This window comes from Tupaia chinensis, unplaced genomic scaffold (genome assembly GCF_000334495.1).
Source record: "Tupaia chinensis unplaced genomic scaffold, TupChi_1.0 Scaffold146304_1, whole genome shotgun sequence".
Lineage (NCBI taxonomy): Eukaryota > Metazoa > Chordata > Mammalia > Scandentia > Tupaiidae > Tupaia > Tupaia belangeri.
Window position 1 is genome coordinate 216,407 of NW_006206160.1, and position 7,300 is coordinate 223,706.

At 34.3% G+C, this 7,300-nt stretch overlaps 1 pseudogene; it reads left to right on the top strand.

The window, feature by feature from the left end:
• The first annotated feature begins 407 nt into the window (after positions 1 to 407).
• On the top strand, positions 408 to 1,320 carry LOC106733940 (olfactory receptor 4P4-like; annotated as a pseudogene).
• Positions 1,321 to 7,300: the final 5,980 nt, after the last annotated feature.

Here is a 7,300-nt window from a genome sequence, read left to right on the forward strand (position 1 = left end):
GTGACTTATATTTCTTTCCTTAATAAATTTTGAGTGCCAGAGAGTAAGAGAAATATTCTTTGTAAGGACACACTGTATATAGCCTTAGACTTTGGAAACAAACATTTCTAAAATACAATTTTAATATTGGTGGTTGAGCAAAAGCATTTATGCCTACTAAGGTAGGAATTAATTGCAATTTAATCACAGATTTAATTGAAATCATCTAGTATACATTTACAGAGTCTTACGAGAAAGTCATTTCAACTGAACCACCATTTTATTGCCTGAGACACTTGAATAAAGTAAATTAAACTTAAATAGTTCCTGAAATAGAATATGAACACACTTCTCAACCAATCAATGCAAATATAAAGTCATGAATTATATTGTTTCAGATGATTTATTTGTTCTATCTATTCTGGACCATGGAATGAAGCAATAATATTACTGTGTTTATTTTCTTGGGACTTTCCCCAACAAGAACATTGAAATCCTATACTTTGCACTATTTTTACTTTTTCACATTGCTATTTTAATAGGAAACTTGATCATAATGATTTCCATCACATGCACTCAGCTAATTGACCAACCCATGTATTTCTTCCTCAACTGTCTCTCACTCTCTGACCTTTTCTATACATCCACGGTAACCCCCAAACTAATGGCTGACTTATTGGCATACAGGAAGACCATTTTCTACAATAGTTGTATAATAGAGCTCTTTACCACCCACCTCTTCAGAAGCATTGAGATCTTCATTCTCACAGGGATGGTCTATGACTGCTATGTGGCCATCTGTAAGATGCTGCACCATAATGAACAAGCAAAGCTGTAACACAATCATCTTAGCTTGTTGTACCAGAGGATTTATACACTCTGCCAGTCAGTTTCTTTTCACCATCTTCTTACCTTTCTGTGGCCCCAATGAGATAGATCACTACTTCTGTGATGTGTATCCTTTGCTGTATTTAGCCTGTTCTGGTACACACATAATAGGTCTCCTAGTCCTTGCTAATTCAAGCTTAGTTGCTCTGGTGTCCTTTGTTGTCCCGATGCTGTCTTACTTTCTTATATCATATACCATCAGAACATACTCTGCAGAGAGCTGCAGAAAAGCTCTTTCCACATGCAGTCCTCACATGACAGTTGTGGTCCTGATTTTTGTACCTGCATTATTCATTTACATTAGGCCAGCCACAACATTCCCAGAAGATAAAATATTTGCTCTGTTTTACACAATCATTGCCCCCATGTTCAACTCTGATATACACACTGAGGAACATGGAGATGAAGAATGCCATGAGAAAAGTGTGATGTCATCAAATACCCCTGAAATGAAAGTTAAATTTGAATTATTTCTGTTTTTGGTGCCATGATTCCATAACCACATCTGTAAGAAAGGTCAATTCTCACCATATTCCAGTCATTATTTGGAAAGATAATTGGGCAAACAGGATACATGTACCTTCTGTTGTTTTATGCTTATACTCTGACAATCAGCAAATTGAACATTATTATCCTCTCTTTCATTTTACTTAATCATTAAGATTTTGTTCAATTTATTTAAAATGAATGATTACATGAAATTAAGAAAATAAATAGACCATGCATTTTTCATGATTTAAAAGGTGGATAAACTGAATAAAATATAACATTTAATTATAATACCCATTCTCTGAAGTATAATATGGAAAATTGCACTTATCATGACTCAGGAAGTTTTGCAAACAAAGCACTACTGTGTGATCAGCAACCAGATTAAGAGACAAAAGTTACTATCACACCAAAGGGTTTTTTTTTTTTTATTTTCTCTTTATAATTAATATCCCTCAAAGGTAGCCATAATCTTCAAATTCAAAATGTTCTTGTACTTTGTAAAATATGAATGATACTGATTGCATTTTTAGCATCTGTCTTATTATTTCAATCATGAGAGTCATTCTTCATGATTGTGAATTTTTTATGGTTTATTTTCATTGCTGTATTGCACTTTGCTACCTAAATATATAGTGATTCAATTTTTAATTCTCTTGTTGCTAGACATTTGGGAAGTTTCACATTACACCTGTTACATATAGTGCTGCTATGAATGTTTTGGAACAGATCTTTTAATGACTATACATCTTCCATTGTTTTTAAATTATACTTTATATGATAATTAAGGAATCATTTTATAAAGTAGCTGTGCATCTGTATTAATGCTATTTTCTAATATATTCCTAATATAAAATTAAATATATTAAATAATAAAAATAATTATCCATAGAAAAATGTTATGTGAGCAAAATAAAAGGCTTAGACAATGAAACTTCTGGCTCTTGTAGTAGGAATTTTGCAGTGAGGTGTAGGATATGCTAATTGACACAAACCTGCCTGTCAATAGTAGACAAAAAAGCAGGAAACTCTTAGAATGGTATTACATGATGAAACTCAGAAGAACTCTCAGGAATGCAGCATTAGGTTTTATTATTAAGATTAAGAAAGAGGTAATCACCATTGGGAAATTTTACCAACTAAGAGCTTCATGGTGGTACATGGAGTTGCTGGTCATAATGAGTAAAATTGAAAAATTCTGCATCTAGCTTCTAAGAATGAAAAAAATGTATGTCACTGAGTTCTCACTAAGGGCAGTGATGTCAGATTAAGAAGACATGCTATGAACTCATGCTATTGCTTGAGAGTCACATACACATATATGTGCACAGACACATAGTATAGAAATAAGTTTTTTCTAGAGGCTCTTATCTGATATAATTGGAATATACATGCACATGTACAAAACCAAAGACATGAGTAAAAATGTTTTAACTTTTGTCCAAAAGCATATAATTGTATCATAAAAAATGACTCATTAAAGGAGAAAATTAGACTAGAGTCATTGATTCCTGATTTCAACAAGCAAAAACTGCATGTATAGCAGTTAGACACAAGCTATAATGTGAATATGGTTATTATAGAAAATATAAAATTTTTAAAAGCATCACATAGTAATAGGAGTTTAAAATCTTCTAGTTGGGTTATAAAACAAACAAACTAACTGCAGAAAATGAAAAAAAAAGTATGTATTTTGTGACTTGCCAGTGGTATAATGGATAAGACAGCTAGTTTTCACATGGCTTACTGCCTGGTTCAAGTCCCAGAGAGGGCAGCTTGAAAAACACACTAGGCACATATGTATGCATGTCCAAGTCCTGAATAATAATAAAAAAGTGTATTTTTAAATACAGAATTGCACTGTCTCTAATTTCCTCCCAGTTGGCACTCTACAGGCACTCTCCATGACACTCAACATTTAGGATGGACTGACAGTCACATCTGGGTTTCCATGTGGGCTGATCTGTGGAGCACAGTGTCATAGCAACATGCACCAGGATATTTTTATTAGAAATGTAATGGGTGGGGCCAGCAGGTGGTGTGGTGGCTAAGGGTGCTGGATTCCCATATGGCCAACCATGGTTCAAGTCCTGGACCTGGTGGCTTGCTTTCTCACTTTCTCTCTCTCTCTCTCTCTCTCTCTCTCTCTCTCTCTCTCTCTCTCTCTCTCTCTCTCATCAAATAAAGAAAAAAAATAACAATAACAAATGGAAATAAATAAATAAATAATTCTTTAAAAATATAAATGTAATGGATAAAACTTCCTCAATGACATCAATTACCTTTTACACAAAAGGATATGCATTATCATTATTTTATTTACTAATTAATAAATAAATGTTTTAGAGCAGCCATTTATTTGTGTCAAACTGCTTGTCACAGCTACTGGGATTACCAAATTTGATAAGACTTGGTTTCCTATCATTGGCAACTAGTAATCATTGACAGGATAAAACAGGCCTGACCCAATATAGTAAAGGTCATAATCAACATATTCATGTCCTGAAGGTTCACAGTGCTGAAACATCTAAATCAAAGGGAAGGATTCTCTGAGGAAGGAATGCCTTAGCTGGGCTTTAGAATTGCCCAGAGCAAAAGAGGTTGCATGAAAAGGTGTGCCATGTATAAATTCACATGAAAGTAATACTTTAGAGGGAACAGCAGATGGCAAAATAGTTACATCACTGGACTCTCACGTAGTCAACCACGGTTCAAGTCCCAAACCCAATGTCTTAAAACTCATGCCAATTGTGTCTGCATGCATGCCGAAATCCAGAGAAGAGAATGGAGGAGAATGGGTTGTGGCAAAGTCAATCCCCTGGGGGTTGATTTCTCACCTTCTGTCTCTCTGTCTCTCCAGTGAGCACACATGCCTTAGAACAAAAATTTCTCTCTTAAAATGATAATAATAATAATACTGGAGAAATCACTTAAGGTAATTTGCAAGAGAGAGAAAATGAGAAATCATTACCAGGCAGGACGGCCATGCCACAATCCCTTCTCTTCCATTTTCCTGTCATGATTTTGATTACACAAGTACGTACCTACAGCATGATTTTCAAGCAGCTGGATCCAGGGCTTAAATGGTGGTTGGCCATGTGGGACTCCAGCACCTTAACTATATGCCTACTACTGGCCCCATAAAAAAATATATGTTTTCTGTTTTCCATAATAAACCTGGTTTTTGTAGTTGTTCTCCATCTCATGAAATAGAACTGCCTAATGTGTTATTTGTTCAGAGTAAAATCTTACAAAATCTTTCACTATTCAATTCCTTGGACATCATTTGTCAATTCATTTAAAAACTTCTGTTGTTTCTACCTTCAAAATATTCTATGCTGGGGTGATGATGGTAGAGAGGAATGAGAAGTGATTGGTAAAAGGGTCCCTTTTTTGTCGGACAAAGATATTCAAAACAAGATTGAATTGAGGATAACATTAGCACTGTATATTAAAGACCAATTATATTATACATTTTAAGTGGTAAATTGTGTGATATGTGAATTATAGCTCAATTAAACAGTTATAATTGAAAAAATGCTAAATCCAGTAAATAATGATTGTGATCCTTTCTACAGAATAAAAAGCGATACAGCAACTATCCTTATTATAATGTCAAAATGATCAAAACTGTATCATGTGGTATTTGTAAAATTCATATAGAATAATTTTTAGTAAGTTTTACTCAGGGAAATAAATATTATGTAGCCTGAAAAAGAGCCATGTGTTTATGATTTGAAAAATGGGGCCATATGGGCTACATCAGAGACATCTACTTCAGCAGCCAGGAACAGAGCTCAGTGCTTTCTATCAAAGGCAAAAGTCCTATGTTTGCTGCACACCCATGATCTGGGAATAGCTGAAGCAAGGGGTGGATCGAGGCATCAATACTTGTTTAAGGTACTCTCTCTGTGTCAATGCAAGAAGTAAATAAACTTTATTTTTAAAAATCCATACATAGTTTTTCTTTGAACACATATTTCCATGAACTTTTTAAAGGCACCTTGTAGAGCTAGCATTGGCACTTGAAAGTTTAGAAATTTACATGAAAGAATAGTGAGATTAATATATATATATATATATATATATATATGAAGAGGTCAATTTTCCTCCTTTTAAATTAAACAAATCTTGCTTTATTTCTCACAATATTTTTTTATTACATTTTCTCTCATCTTTACTTCTCCATTAGGCTATTCCAGCTGACAGAAATGACTTAATGTCATAGTAGAAATAACTCTTATTATGATACATGATAGTGAAATAAGATAAGGGAAGATCCATGAAGTTGAATGATTTAAACAAGATAGAAGCAATGATAATTCAAAATCAGATGTATGTAATTTTGGTTCTATTTCTTTTTTCATTTTAATTTATTTTATACATTCAATCAGCATACCCCATTTAACTTATAAAGTGAATTATCCAAATGTTGGTTCTCTTTCTACACTATGCCGATTTTTCTTTCATAGAAGGCACATTATCTACATAAATAAGTTGGGATTATATTATGAAAGATTTGTCTCTTCTATTTATTTAGTTGTTCATCAATTACTTATAACTATATAGACTCTTTGATACGTATTTTATACTCTGGGATATATTTCAATAGTATTTTATTTAATTTCTTGTTCATTTTTTAAAGCTATGACCTTTTTAAACTTACAGTTGACTCCTTTGTCTCAATCATATAAGGGGTCTTTTAAAAGTTTATGAAAATATAAATTATAAAAAATATGCATAATTTTTAAAAATTTTGAACCAAAATAAACTCATAATAACCTCATACGACATGTTTGAACAGAAACTAGTTTGAGATGCTCTGAATAAGATATCAGTATAAAAAGTGCTGCTATTAGAGCAATATGAATTCTGCTAAAGCTAATGTAAGAACAACTCAAATTTATGATCATGCTTCAGTGGAAAAATGGTAAAATTATTGGTGCTTCTTGAAAAGTTTATTGGGATAATGCCCTAAGGAAATAGTCATTTCACAAATGAATTATTTGTTTTAAGGAGAGTAGAGATGAAAAGATGTTAAAATTATGCCTATAGGGATCATCACCATCAATTCATGAAGAAAAAAATATATTGTCTTGCTTCAATTGAAGAAAAAATAATAATTAACAGCAGAAACAGTGTCCAACACCATCGATATCTCAACTTGCTTTAACCTTACAGATTTCTGACTGAAAAACTGAACTTGAGAAAACTTTGTGCTCAAAAATAAGCTGCAGATCAGCTGCAGATAAGAACAGAGCTTTCACTTGGAGACTGATCAGAAAACTATGGAACGTAGTGGATCTCAAGTAAATCAACAGAAGCTCTTAGAAAGATGTCCTGGCACCATAAAGAGTTCTGCCTGGGCCCAGAACAGCCCTTCTTAAGAGGCAGACAGCTCCATGGCTCCTGTGATCTAGCCATTTGGGGAGAAAGGAAGATGTCCCACTGATAACTGGGCCTCCGGGGAGAAAGGAAGATGTCCCACGGATAACTGGCCCTCCAGCATCCAAAACTCGCGTGAACAGCCCTTCTTCAAGAGGCAGACAGCTCCATGGCTCCTGTGATCTAGCCATTTGGGGAGAAAGGAAGATGTCCCACTGATAACTGGGCCTCCAGCATCCAAAACTCGCGTGTTTGGGAAGAAACCGACCATCCACCAGATGACTAGAAATCGCTGCAGGACCACAAGAAATATGGGGAAGCAGGAAAATACCTCTCCCACACGGGAAAAGGATAGCTCCTCTTTATCCACACACAGTTCAATGGAAATCATGGAAATGTCTGATAAAGAATTCAGAACATTCATAATGGCAAAGCTAACAGAGATGGAAGAGAAGAGAGACAAGGAACTGCTGAAGAGGAAGGAGAAAGGAATTGATGAGTTCCAGGAGGTGAGGAAATTCATGCAAGATCTAAAAGAGAAATTTCACACTTTACAAAA